Source organism: Suncus etruscus, chromosome 3, assembly GCF_024139225.1.
Source record: "Suncus etruscus isolate mSunEtr1 chromosome 3, mSunEtr1.pri.cur, whole genome shotgun sequence".
In the NCBI taxonomy this organism is placed as follows: Eukaryota; Metazoa; Chordata; class Mammalia; order Eulipotyphla; family Soricidae; genus Suncus; species Suncus etruscus.
Window position 1 is genome coordinate 103,608,942 of NC_064850.1, and position 15,018 is coordinate 103,623,959.

Below are 15,018 nucleotides of genomic sequence, written 5' to 3' on the forward strand. Positions count from 1 at the left end.
AAATCCCAATTAAAAAAACTAGCAAAGTTTTTAGAGTTACTGAGAATCTGATTTTAAAATCTGTATGAAAAAAGAAAGCACTTGAGATTAAAGAAAATAAAAAAAAAGAGAGAGAGAGAGAGACAGAGTTATAGCACAGCAAGCAGGGCACTTGCCTTGAGTGCAGCTGACCCAAGTTTGCTCTCCATCATCCCCCATGTAGTCCCTGAGTACTACCAGAGAGCCAGAGCAGAGAGCCAGAAAAAAAAACCCTGAGCACCACTGGATGTGCCCCCACCAAAAAAAAAAAAAAAAAGAAAAAGGAAAAAGAAAAGAAATAAAAGCAAAAGCACTCGCATAATCCCACTTCAAGATTTACATACTGTTCAATTTATTGACAGTATGCTCCACCCACCAATGGTAAATCAATTTTCTGGACACATAGACACATAGACACATAGAATGGAAAGGCCAAAAAACAGACTAACAAAAACAATCAACTGATTTTTATGAAGGGACAAAGGTGAGTTAACGAGTAAAGTAGTCTTTTAAACAAAAGGTATTGGAATAATTTGACATTTAAATGTAAAATGAACATTATCAAAAAAATTTGGGGGGGGGTCACACCCGGCGGCACTCAAGAGTTACTCCTGACTCTGCACTCAGACATTGTTCTTGGCAGGCATGGAGGACTATATGGGTGCCAGAATTCGAACCACCATCTGTCCTGGATCGGCTACGTGCAAGGCAAACACCCTACTATTATGCTATCTCTCTGACCCCTACATTATCAAATTTAACTCAAAATTATTCTTCCAAAATCTTCTGGCCAAGTGTCCCTGTATCTTAGAAGATAACAACACTGTCTACCTGGTTGCTTGGCACAAGCAGGAGTGATCTTTAATTCACTTTCTCTTCCAACCTGAATTTGCTTACTTATTAAATACCAACAGTTTACATATCCAATCCTTCCATCCCCTTAACACATTGACCTAGTCCCAACATTCTTCTCCTTAAACTGTTGAGGGTCTCCAATCTCCATAGACCCTTTCAAAAGAAATATTTTTTCTTTTTTTTGTATTTTGAGACACACCCGGTGGCGCTCAGGGGTTACTCCTGGCCATCTGCTCAAAAATAGCTCCTATGATCCACCAAAAATAAATAAATAAATAAAATAAAAAATAAAAAAAAAATAAAAAGAGCATGTTGGGGGCTTGAGTATAGTGCAGAATTTAAGAACTGTGGAGTGTGACCAAAAAAAGGCAAAAAAAAAGGGGCCGGGCGGTGGCGCTAAAGGTAAGGTGCCTGCCTTGCCTGCGCTAGCCTTGGACGGACCGCGGTTCGATCCCCCGGTGTCCCATATGGTCCCCCAAGCCAGGAGCAACTTCTGAGCACATAGCCAGGAGTAACCCCTGAGCATTACCGGGTGTGGCCCAAAAATCAAAAAAAAAAAGATCTTTTGGGGCCGGGCGGTGGCGCTAGAGGTAAGGTGCCTGCCTTGCCTGCGCTAGCCTAGGATGGACCGCGGTTCGATCCCCGGTATCCCATATGGTCCCCCAAGCCAGGAGTGACTTCTGAGTGCATAGCCAGGAGTAACTCCTGAGCGTCACCGGGTGTGGCCCAAAAAACCAAAAAAAAAAAAAAAAAAAAAAAAAAGGCAAAAAAAAAGAACATGATGTTTTTATACTTTTGCTGAAAAGATGTCCTATTTAGTCAGGCTGGTTCAAGGACTATGCTTTATTCTACAGGTATTTTCTGTAAAAAGGCTCTTTGTTCTGTTGAATCCCTTTTTGTTAGAAACTGCTTGGAATTTTGAACAGAACGATCTTTTATTGTTATTTTTATTGTTGATGCTGTTATTTTTGTTTTGTTTTATTTTGTTTTTAGATCACACCCAGTATTGCATCATGACAAAAGAAATTTTAATATTTCCCAAGGAATATTTCACCAGAAGGCCTGCTGGGATGTTTCCCCCTGCGTGGATCATTGTCTTGAATATTCCCAAAAAATATTTTACCAGCAGTCCCACTGGGATGTTTCTTCCTTGTGCCAATCACTGGAAATATTTTTGAGATTTGTGTTATGGTACTGACATTATATTTCCTTCACATCTAATTGACCTATAATTAATCTCCCTTTTGCTGTGTGTATTACAAGCAAATATAGCCTTAATAAAATTCCCTTTTTATCCCTGGATAATTTCAGCACCAAATTAAAGACACTCAAACAATATATTTTTCTCTCTTTGTCTTCAAATTACCCTCGCAGCTTCTTCTTCTGAGAATCAAAAGGGATTTGGCCAGGATGCAGATTTGGGCTGTTGAACTTTTCCCAGAAATAAGAATTCCATCTTTTTAGATATAGCTCTCTCCTTCACTTTGACCTTTAAACAATTGAACCTCTCCCCTTGACAACAGGAACTTGACACATAATTCCAGCTTCTCAATAATTCCTTATTTTATATCTGAGGCTAACTTGCCAGGAACTGCTTTGAGATGTTTAAATTAAACTTTTCCTTAAGACCTTTACTTAATATTAGGTTTATTCAGGTCTGCATACCACTCTAGCCAGGTGTATTGTTATTTTTTTTTTTTGAAGGGGGACTACATCTGTTTGTTTTTGGTTTTTTTTTGGGCCACACCCGGCGGTGCTCAGGGGTTCCTCCTGGCTGTCTGCTCAGAAATAGCTCCTGGCAGGCACGGGGGACCATATGGGACACCGGGATTCGAACCAACCACCTTTGGTCCTGGATCGGCTGCTTGCAAGGCAAACACCGCTGTGCTATCTCTCCGGGCCCCAGGTGTATTATTTTATTGTTAATCTGTGTGACTGACAATTTACCTCATATATACATGTCCCAGACATTTTAGAATGCTGTTTCTTCCACATATACATTGTGTGGCCTCATTTCTTCATATTTTGCCTCCCATGCATCCACACTCCTCAAGGAAACTCAAAGAAGTTCTCAAACTCAACTGGACCCGAAAAGCTAGTCTGAGACAACCCAAATGTGCTGAGAGCTTACTCCTGGCTTTATGCTCAAGAATCACTCTTGATGGTCCCAGGGATCTAACCCTGGTTGACTGCATGCAAATATATGCCCTTTACCTGCTATATTATATCTCTGACCTTCAGAATTGTCTTTTAAACAAATCTATCATGTCATTCCAAAGTTTAAAGTTCTCTTTGTGCTTTTAAAAACTCACTTCATGAAGTCCAAGCTCAATTGCAAAATATTCAAAAACCCTAAATATTCTGACTTGGTTTGCCTGTTTAGCTTTCTCTCCCACCAATTTCCACTTATATATTTTCTACTCCAATCTTGCCTAACAGCTGGGCCTGTGAGAATTTGCCAAGCACTTGAATTTCTTAATGTTTTGCAGACATACCTCATGCTTCAAACTCTCTTTTCTCACAGGTTCACCTGTGAAATTCCCTCTCTTCCTTTAAGGCCTTCATAAACAAATTCTGTAGACAAGTGATACTATATACAAGATGAAACAAGAGTCCAAGACAACTAACTGAGTTCTAACCTAGATTCTGCCTTGCCACACACAAGCCTTTTGTTCTCAAGTAACTCACCTACTTTCTATGAGTCTTGGTGCCATTTATTTATTTATTTATTTATTTATTTATTTATTTGATTTTTGGGCCACACCCAGCAGCACTCAGGGTCTGGCTCAGCACTCTGGCTCTGCACTCAGAAATTGGTCCTGGCAGGCATGGGGGACCATATGGGATGCCCAGATTTGAACCACCTTCTGTCCTGAATCAGCTGCTTGCAACGCAAACGTCCTACTGCTGTGTTATCTTTCTGGCCCCTATTGGTGCCTTTTAAAATGGAGACATAGTTGCAATCGTTTTTGGAGATGGCAAAAACTAGCTAGGCATATCTGCAGAAACGTTTTGAAACAATTATTGTATTGATATTCTTGGGTAGCTCACCTTCAGTTAATCTGTTAGGCTCTATCAAAGGCCTATCCTTTTCCACCCTTCTATAAATATAGTGACTATTTAACACGTGCTTGATATGTGATCATTATTGATATTGTTGTTATCATTAAAATATTAAGTATTATTTTTGATTCCTTACCTCCTCCTTCCTCTAGCAAGTCAATTAAAGCTTCTTGCTCCATGCTTGTATTGAAGCTTCTCTGGACTGTTATTATAACACTTTTTACATTGCACTCTATTCATGCCTTTCCAATTGACTCTGTACTCATCAAGGGCCAAGCCCATGTATTTTTGTTTGTGCACATTCCAAACCTAACACTGGCCCTGGTTCAGTGTATATAGTCACTACATTTTTTTCCTTTTTGTAATTAGATGAATAAAGATAGAATTCTTTTTGGAGGGTAAGGGCTTGGCCACACCTAGCAGTATTCAGAATTTATTTCTGGCTTTGTGCTCGGGATCACTTCTGCTGATGCCCAGAGGACTCTAAGCAGATTGAACCAAGGTCAGTTACACCCTAGGCAATCACCTTAACCTCTGAGATATCTTTCTGAGCACAATAAAGGAAGAGCTTTATTGATTAAGATAGTATATAAAATATCACTTTATTGTTTCCAAACAATTTCTGAGCTAGGAAGCTGATGTCATGGAAGAAATTTATCAAAAGAACCCAGAGAGTTGGTTTTAAAGAGCCGGACTTCCTAAGAAAGCAATCAGCATTTGGCCAATATTTCTGGCAATGCCTAAATTCAGCCCTTTGTGTTTATGTGTGTCTGGAACTCCATTCATCAAAAATATGTGATTAAAACAATCTACTGAAACTTCTATTTTGTTGATGAATCTAATATACCAATACTTTAGTGAAGCAAATATCAAAAATTTAAAGTGTACTCCATATACTCAGCTTTTTCTCTCAAAACTGGCATTTTAGCTTTAGTGTTTATGTAGTTTTTCTGCTATGGAAAAGTTGAAAGATAGTATGGAGGGTGGATAGGGGGTGGGGGGTGGGGGGGTGGGAATGGGGGGTAGGGGTGGGGATATTACAATGAGAAGGGAAGGTACTTGTCTTTCATGACACAAACCCTGTTTCAAGCCCTGACTACACATATGGTAGTGACTTTTACATAACAACATGGATGGTGGATAGTCTTTTTGTCAAGGCTAAGTGATCATAAGTTTATTTCACATTTGAGAGCTAGTCATTGTTCTAGTTTCTATGAGAAATTTTTTTGTTTGTTTTGTTTTTTTGACAGCAAGTCACACCCAGCAGTGCTTAGGGGTTACTCCTGGCTCTACGCTCAGAAATCACTCCTGGAAGGTTCGGGGGACCATATGGGATGCCAGGATTCAAACCACCATCCTTCTGCATGCAAGGCAAATGCCTTACCTCCATGCTATCTCTCCGGCTCCTCTATGAGGTATTTCTATAACACAAAATATATTTGATAGACTTGCTCTACATAGATGCAACCTAAATGGCTTTTTTGCAATCTCTAGAAATATATGGTTCATCAACTTTTGTAATTGTCTCTTCTAAATATGCCCCCTTCACCGGAGAGATAGCATGGAGGTAAGGCGTTTACCTTTCATGCAGAAGGTCATTGGTTGGAATCCCGGCGTCCCATATGGTCCCCCATGCCTGCCAGGAGCAATTTCTGAGCACGGAGCCAGGAAAAACCCCTGAGCACTGCCGGGTGTGACCCAAAAACCACAAAACAAACAAACAAACAAAAAAAAAACATCATACAAAAGAATAATTCATTCATCATTTGTATTCTAAAATATGTCATTAGTTTACCAAATAATAAAACATATACCAAAGAGCTTAATCCTTTGTTTTTCAACCAAGCATCTTTGAGTAACTTGAGCCATTTTCTAAAATACAAAAACCATAGTATACTACACATACTTGTAACTCTGTGTTAAAGTGAGAGAATGTTGTGGTCCCCTGTGGTTCCAGAAGCACTTTAAAAGTAATGGAAATTACAATGCACTCCAGAGAGATTTATGAGAATATTAATTAAAGTCAACTTGTCCTAGTTTTTATAGTTTCCCTAGAATTGATATGGATGACAAGGATGACAAACTGACATGTTTTCAAAATATGACTGCTCTTCAATGCTCTGGATTTAAACAAAGTCTAATCAATCTTCAGAAAAGATGATTTCTCACAGAAAGTAACATTTTTAACCTCAAAATTTACACAATAATTTATACTTAAGATACATGAGGCTGTCTGCTGAATTAATGAAATCTAAAAGAAATAAGGCAATTTCTGACAGCATCTAAGAAATTTGTAGCTTTTTATCTCCCAAGGTATGGCCTATTCATACTTTTATTTTGTTGTGCATACATAACACATTTAATATTGACAAGAATTGTGCACACAATTTAAAAGAGAAAATTGAACCATTTTGAGTCTATCTCCTAAATGATTAATAAATGCACCCAAATTATATTTAAATAGAGATATAAATCTTATTTAAAATGCCAGGTTCTTAGGCCTGGAGAGATAGTACAGCAGGTAGGGCACTTGCCTTGCCTGATCCCAGGCAGCTCACCAGAAGTAATTCCTGAGTGCAGAATTAGGAGTAAATCCAGCATTGCCAGGTGTGACACTCCCAACCAAAAACAAATAAAATAGCAAGATCTAAAAAAGTCAGTCCTTTTTTTTGATATTTCTCCCTCCCTCTCTCCTTCTACCCTTCCTTCCTCTTTTCTTACTTCCTCCCTCCCTCCTCCCAAATTTTCCCTTCTGTTTATCTGTGAGTATTCATGTGTGTTTTGTCTTATTTGGGGCTACACCCAAGGTGCTCAGAGCTCTTAGTTCTTTGCTCAGGGCTCTGGGGACTATTAGGGTGCTGGGATGGAACTAGACCAGCTGCTTGCAAGGCCAACACCTTATCCTCTCTCTGTACTATTTCTCTGGCACCAATGACAGAGAAGAGAACAGTAACACACTTTTGCTCTTTCAAGCCCATGTTCTCCTTTGAACATTTATTTCTCTTCTGCTTGTTTCCACTCTAGAGAAGTGCATGTTCACATGAAAATGTTTGTATTTCTCTCCCTTCATGTCATACAAATAAATTTTATTCAATTGAAATCTTGCTTCACTAGGGGAAAAAAGGCCAGGAGATAGTGAAGAAACTAGGGACTTTGGAGGAAGAAAAGGGACACTGGTGAAGGGATGTTTGCTCTGTAATTTTTCCCCTCTGAAACTTCAACTCATCATGAATAACTTTGAAACATTGTTATTTAAGGTGATTTAATAAATTAATTTTAAAAATTAACAGTAAAACAAACCCATAGGAATCAGCCTGAAACACTATGGGGTGAGCCTCCTTTCCCCAAAAAGATACTTTTCTCTTTCATCAGGGTAGAACCACAACTTTTATCTTTTAGAGGTTCGTTTTTGTTTTTGTTTTTTGGGTCACACCCGGCAGCGCTCAGGGGTTACTCCTGGTTCTACGCTCAGAAATCACTCCTGGTAGGCTCGGGGGACCATATGGGATGCCAGGATTCGAACCACCGTCCTTCTGCACGCAAGGCAAACACCCTACCTCCATGCTATCTCTCTGGCCCCTTGTTTTTGTTTTATAATTTGGAGAGTCTGGTATACTCTACTTAGTCTTGTCTTTGTAAAATCACACTTTATTTGGGGAGGGTGGGGTGTTCAGAGCTTACCCCTGGCTCTGCACTCACGGATGAGTTCTGCAGGCTAGGGAACCATATGGGGCTCATGGATTGAACCCACACCCTAGCCACTGTACTATCACTCCTACCTCCAAAGTACAACTATTTAACTATTTTTATTAACTTTTTTTTTTTTGGCCACACCCGGCGGTGCTCAGGGGTTACTCCTGGCTGTCTGCTCAGAAATAGCTCCTGGCAGGCATGGGGGACCATATGGGACACGGGGATTTGAACCAACCACCTTTGGTCCTGGATCGGCTGCTTGCAAGGCAAACGTGGCTGTGCTATCACTCCGGGCCCTTTATTAACCTTTTTTTTTTTTTTTTTTTTTTTTTTTTTTTTTGTGGTTTTTGGGTCACACCTGGCAGTGCTCAGGGGTTATTCCTGGCTCCAGGCTCAGAAATTGCTCCTGGCAGGCACAGGGGACCATATGGGACTCTGGGATTCAAACCGATGACCTCCTGCATGAAAGGCAAACACCTTACCTCCATGCTATCTCTCCGGCCCCCTTTATTAACCTTTTTAACTTTTATTTTTATTTAACTTTTTATTTGAACACGTGGTTACTAGGTTGTTCATAATAGTTTATTTTCCCTACAGATAAAGTTGTTCATGATTGAGTTAGTCATACAATATATAACAACCTTCACCAGTGTGCATTTCCCACCACCAAGGTCCCCAGTTTCCCTCTCACCCTCCCTTAAGCAGGAATCTTATCTCTCTCTCCCTTTCTCTCTCTCCTTTCTTGACACTTTGGTTTTTACTATTGTTAATGAAAGGGTATCATGCATGTCACTTTATCACCTTTCAGTACCCAGTTCTTGTCCAGAGTGATCAGTTCCAAGTATCACTTTTTTTTTGTTTTGTTTTGTTTTTGTGTCACACCCGGCAGCACTCAGGGGTTACTCCTGGCTCTACACTCAGAAATCACTCCTGGCAGGCTCGGGGGACCATATGGGTGCCGGGATTCGAACCGATGACCTTCTGCATGAAAGGCAAACACCTTACTTCCATGCTATCTCTCCAGCCCCCCAAGTATCACTTTCATAGTAGATCTTTCTCTACTTTATCTGCACTCACTGCTCCCAAAGAACAACTCTTTTGGGTGAGGGGTTTCGGCCACAACCCGTGACAGTCAGGAGTTACTCCAGGCTATGCACTCAGAAATCGCTCCTGGCGATTTCTGAATCAATACCCAATCTACAACAAGCTAGATACAGAGGGGATTGCTTATACTAGCAGCCCGGGGGGGTAAGGGAAGGGGGTATGAGATGCATGCTGGGTATGGGGAGGGGAAGGAGGTCAACTTCAGTGGTGGGAATTCCCCTGATTCGATGTTAATATGTACCTAAAATATTACTATGAAAGATATGTAATCCATTTTGATAAAAAAGAAAGAAGAAAGGAAGAAAGAAAGAAAGAAAGAAAGAAAGAAAGAAAGAAAGAAAGAAAGAAAGAAAGAAAGAAAGAAAGAAAGAAAGAAGGAAGGAAGGAAGGAAGGAAGGAAGGAAGGAAGGAAGGAAGGAAGGAAGGAAGGAAGGAAGGAAGGAAGGAAGGAAGGAAGGAAGGAAGGAAGGAAGAAAGGAAGAAAGAAAGAAAGAAAGAAAGAAAGAAAGAAAGAAAGAAAGAAAGAAAGAAAGAAAGAAAGAAAGAAAGAAAGAAAGAGAGAAAGAAAGAAAGAAAGAGAGAAAAAGAAAGAAAAAGAAATCACTCCTGGCTTGAGGGACCATATGGGTCGCTGGGGGATCCAACAGCAGTCTGTCCTAGGCTAGTGCCAGCAAGGTAGACACTTTACCGCTCTGCACCACTGCTCCAGCCCCAAAGAACAACTTTTAAAAATAATGCATTAGGTGACAGTGTTGAGTCTCAAGGGTACAACATACACTTAGAATACTGGAAGCTTTCTGTTTATTATTATTATAATTATTTTTGAGACCACACAGGTGATAATCAGGTGTTACACCTAGCTCTGCACTCAGGACTACTCTTTTTATTTTTATTATTATTATTATTATTTTTAGGAATACCCCTAGTGGGGCTCAGGTTAGATGTATGCAAGGCAAGCACCTCCATTGCTCAAGCCATCTAGAACTTTTTTAACTCATTTTATTTCCAGAATTTGTTATAGGTAAATAATCAAGTTATTTGCATTAATGTATATAATAACTTAAAAAGTGTATAAAATAACTTAAATATCCAATGATGGGACCGGAGAGAGAGCATGGAGGTAAGGTGTTTGCCTTGCTTGCAGAAGGTCGATGGGTTGAACCCCGGCATCCCATTTGGTCCCCCGTACCTGCCAGGAGTGATTTCTGAGCATAGAGCCAGGAGTAACCCCTGAACATTGCCGGGTGTGACCCAAAAACCAAAAACCAAAAAAAATATATATATATATCAAATGATAAAGCATGCATTAAATAGATAATGCAATAGAACAAAATACTGTGCTATTATTGTAAAATCACATTTTCAGATGAGATCAGCACATTCTGAGTAGTCTGGTTGTAAAGTAAAATCACATTTCAATATTATTTGGTAACTTGCGTGTGCCCACATATTTATGAAAAAAAGTAGATCCCAAACCTGAATTTATAATGATATTTCAATTTTTGGAATACAGTTACAGATAAGGAATTGTGAATAGACAGGGATTAGAGCAAACATGAAGACACTATCCAAAATGGTAAAAACTAATTCTGCCTGATTTCTCCCATTAAAAAAACAAAAACTTTTCTTTTTGAAGGGCATGGATGAGGCTGGTGGGGGATCATTCTTTGATTAACTGCAATTTTATTTATTTATTATTAATGTACTTGTTTTGGGGCCACACCCAACAGTGCTCAGAGAGATACTCAGGAGTCACCCAGGTAGCTCAGAGATTGAAACCAAGGTCTCTCAAACAAGCCATATAGACTAATATTTGGAGCACTGTCCCAGCTCCTTTTCAGTATTTTAAAGGCAAATTAGCTTTATAAGGGGCCGGAAAGATAGCATGGAGGTAAGGCGTTTGCTTTTCATGTAGAAGGTCATTGGTTCAAATCTTGGCATCCCCTATGGTCCCCCGAGCCTGCCAGGAGCGATTTCTGAGCCAGGAGGAACCCCTGATCACTGCTGGGTGTGACGCAAAAACAAAACAAAACAAAATTAGTTTTATAAATAGGGAAAAATGGATTTATAAAAACACAAAAGTTTGGGCTGGGGCGGTAGTGCAATGGTAGGGCATTTGCCTCGCACCTGGCTAACCTAGGATGGACTTCGGTTCAATCCCCCAGGTCCCATATGGTCCCCCAAGCCAGGAGTGATTTCTGAGCACCCAAAAAAACCAAAAAAAAAAAAAAAAAAAAAAAAACCCAAAAAAAAACAAATACAAAGAAAAGACCATAAAATTCTATGTGCATATGTAAATATGTGTCTACAGCTTTTCAGTCAGATATTAATTGAACCCTATCTCAAACCCACCTGAAAAAAAAACTTACAAGTCAGGTGAAATTGCCCTGTTGCTTTTACAGCTATTGTCTTTCAACTCTAATCTATTATGGTTATTAGATATGCCAAAAGAATTTGCTTTCCCTTAGGAACTAGTTGAAAGCTCAATTAGATGTTGTCAATGGTTAAAATAGACAGATATAGCTGGTCTATATTGTAAAATTATAGAGTCCTTATATATCAATTTGCGAATATGAACACTATTTTTTCTATGTGAAGGGACTAAACTTAGTGATTCTTCTCAGTTGTGCAGTGCTGGAGAAACATGCATGCTGGACATGTGCTCCAGCAGTTGAACTAGTTTACAGGCTCAAGATGTGTTAAAATGACAGAAGGTGATTGCCTGCAATATGATGGGATATGATGGAACTAAGTGAACTCAAGTTGTTAAACTGTTAAGTGGGTTTAAATATTACAGAAAAAGTTTCTTTGGAAGTAGTGGAGGGTTTGAGCCTCACCTGAAGGTCCTCAGGATTTACTCATAGCTCTGTGTTTAGGGATCACTCCAGGTGGTGCTCATGGTATCCTCTGCAGTCCTGTGAACTGAACCCAGGCTCCACAAATACCAAACAAGTGTTGTAATCCCTGTACTGACTTAGATACTATAGGAGGGTTTCTTGAAGAGAATTAGTAGAAATAAAAGGTACTGCTATATTATTGAATAAATAAGGACCCGGAGAGATAGCACAGCGGTGTTTGCCTTGCAAGCAGCCAATCCAGGACCAAAGGTGGTTGGTTCGAATGTCCCATATGGTCCCCCGTGCCTGCCAGGAGCTATTTCTGAGCAGACAGCCAGGAGTAACCCCTGAGCATCGCCATGTGTGGCCCAAAAACCAAAAAAAAAAAAAAAAAAAAAAGAAGAAGAAAAAGGAAAAGAAAACACTCCTTTGAAACCTATTTTTATTCTATTATCAAAAATCAAACTAAAAATGAAATAGATTCAGAGATAAAACATAACTTACGGGGCCGGAGAGATAGCATGAAGGTAGGGTGTTTGCCTTGCATGCAGAAAGACGGTGGTTCAAATCCCGGCATCCCATATAGTCCCCCGAGCCTGCCAGGAGTGATTTCTGAGCGTAGAGCTAGGAGTAACCCCGAGCGCTGCCGGTGTGACCCAAAAACAAAAAACAAAAAAACATAACTTACAGTCCACTTCGCATTGCTAGGGCACACTACCAGATCATACTACCAGTTCACATCCTTGAACAATAAGCCTGAAACAGAACCCGAGTACTGCCGGATGTGATCCCCAAGCCAAAATAGAATAAAATAATTTAAATTAAAGGAGCAAACTTGTACCCTGTGGTGATTTTCTCATCTTCATAGAATACAATTTCAAGCAGAAGTTATAATAAAATTTAGTATTCCTAAATTGTGTTTTACATGCATGGTTTAAAACAATTTCCCATCAGATAGCAATCACAAAAATCCCAAATAAATCATAAAAATTCTAGATAAAAATCAATATGTTCGGGGCTGGAGACATAATACAATGGCTAGAATTTGTTTCCATGCAGTTGACGTGGGCTTATTCCTCAATACTCTATTAGGTTCCCTGAGCTAAGCCAGGAGTGATCCCTAAGCATGGTCAGGAGTAAATCTTGAATACCACAAAATAAAAAAAATACCACAATATAACAAAAAGTAACTATTTGAGTAACTATTTGAGATCACATAAGGTTGCTAAGTCCCTTACCTTGCTTATAGTTGACTGCAGTTCAGATCCCTGGCATCCCATACAATTCCCTGAGCACCACCAGGAGTGATTGATGCCTACACACAGAGCCAGGAATAAGCCCTGAGCACTGCTGGGTGTGGCAGAAAAATAAAACAAACTAAAAGATCAATATGTATGGTCTAATGTGTCTAGGTGGATTTTCTTGACAAATAGCTTTATCAATTGCAGCATGGTTCCAGCAACTAAGTCATGTTTGAGGGTGTTCTGACCAGCTTGTCTTCATAGGGCCGGCAAAGTTGTCATTTTACTTCCACCCTTTATTTTTCTTTATTTCACGTACATAAATCCTCAAGTTTTCTTTATCTTTCCTCTTCATTCCCACTAAATAATACCAGGCTTAGGATAGCTTCTCAAAACTTCTAAAAGATCCTGTGAAAAGTCATAGGGTGGGGACCGGAGAAATAGCATGGAGGTAAGGCGTTTGCCTTTCATGCAGAAGGTCGATGGTTCAAATCCCGGCATCCCATATGGTCCCTTGAGCCTGCCAGGAGAGATTTCTGAGCATAGAGCCAGGAGTAACCCCTGAGCGTTGCCAGGTGTGACCCCAGAAAAACAAAAATACCCAAAAAAAACGAAAAGTCATAGGGGCTGGAGTGATAGTACAGTTCATAGGGCATTTGCCTTACATGCAGCCAACCCAGGTTCAATCCCTGCCATCCCATAAGGTCCTCGACCTGCCAGGAGTACTGTAATTCCTAAGTACAGAGCCAGGAGTAACCCTTGAGCACAGCTGTGTGTGGCCCCCAAACAAACAAACAAACCACTGACCATCTTCATAAAGTACTTCTCCCCAGAGGTATCTCATCTTATACAATTATAAGAGAATAGGTATTAAAAATCCAAGTATATTATGTTCTTAAATTTTAAAGCAAAGGCAAAACAAAAAGTGAGATTTAACTTTAACTTCTTCCGAGGCCTCCACTTTTCTTTACTATTCAAATACTAGTTTTCGGATACCTTGATTGTTTGACTCTTTGTCCTTTATGCATTGATCATAGACTCCTTTGGCAATGGAACAAGATAACGAAAGTGCCACCTGCTTGCTACACTAGCACTATTTTGCATATATGTTTCAGTAGCTGGAGAGGATGCTGCTCTGTTTCATTTCGTTGCAGCCTCTGGTTGTCCTCCCCCCAACTGTTAATCACCATCATTTCTGTTACTTAAGAGTTTTTCATCTAGGTAATTAAAGAGCTCTTCATATCATGCTTGACTATAAAGTCTTACATGAATCATGCAGTACACTTTGATCTTCTGCTTATAATGTAGTCTGCCTTAGTAAAGGAAATTATTTTTGTAAGATTTTTAAATTGTAGAGAAAAAGTTTATATTCAATTTCAGATACAACTGGATTTAAACAGTCTATTTACATTTTATTTAGAGAAAGATTATTATACCATAATAATTTATAGAAATGATTACAAAGCTCAAACTGTTTTTTGTTTTTGTTTGTTTGGGGAGGGCACACAGTGATGGTCAGGGATTACTCCTGGCTCTGTGCTCAGAAATCACTTCTGGCTCAGGGAACTACCTATATGGGGCACGGGGAATCTAACCCATGTCTGTCCTGGGTCAGCTGCATGCAAGGCAAACGCCCTCCCGCTGTGCTATTGTTTGGGGGCCCCAAGCTCAAACTTTTGATTAAAAACAAAAAAGAAACCCTATTCTGCCACTAACAAATATAAACATATTCTCCTAAGAGAGGTCATTAAATAAAAATATTGGGGTCAGGGAACTTGTTTAAAGGGCCAGCCAGCTTGTTCGTGAATGCAGGGCAAAGTCCACAAAAAATGCTTAGGCTTTGTCCCAAAAACAAAATGTGAAAGAGAGAGAGAGAGAGAGCGAGAGCGAGAGAGAGAGAGAGCGAGAGAGAGAGAGAGAGAGAGCAAATTCTGTTTATTATGGTTTATTTATTTATTTTTGTTTGGGGGTCGCATCCTGTGGTGCTCAGAGCTTACTCCTGTTTCTGTGCTTAGGGATCACTCCTGGCAGGGATAAGAGAACCATATGTGGTGCGGTAGATAGAACTCAGGCCAGCTGTGTTGAAGCCAGGAAAGAGCTTTACCCATTGTACTCTCTCTCCAGCCACTTAGCTTCCCCTGTTGAGATTTATTTTTGGGCCATGCTCAGGTGTTCAGGGGATAGCTATTCCTAGTGCTGTGCTAAGG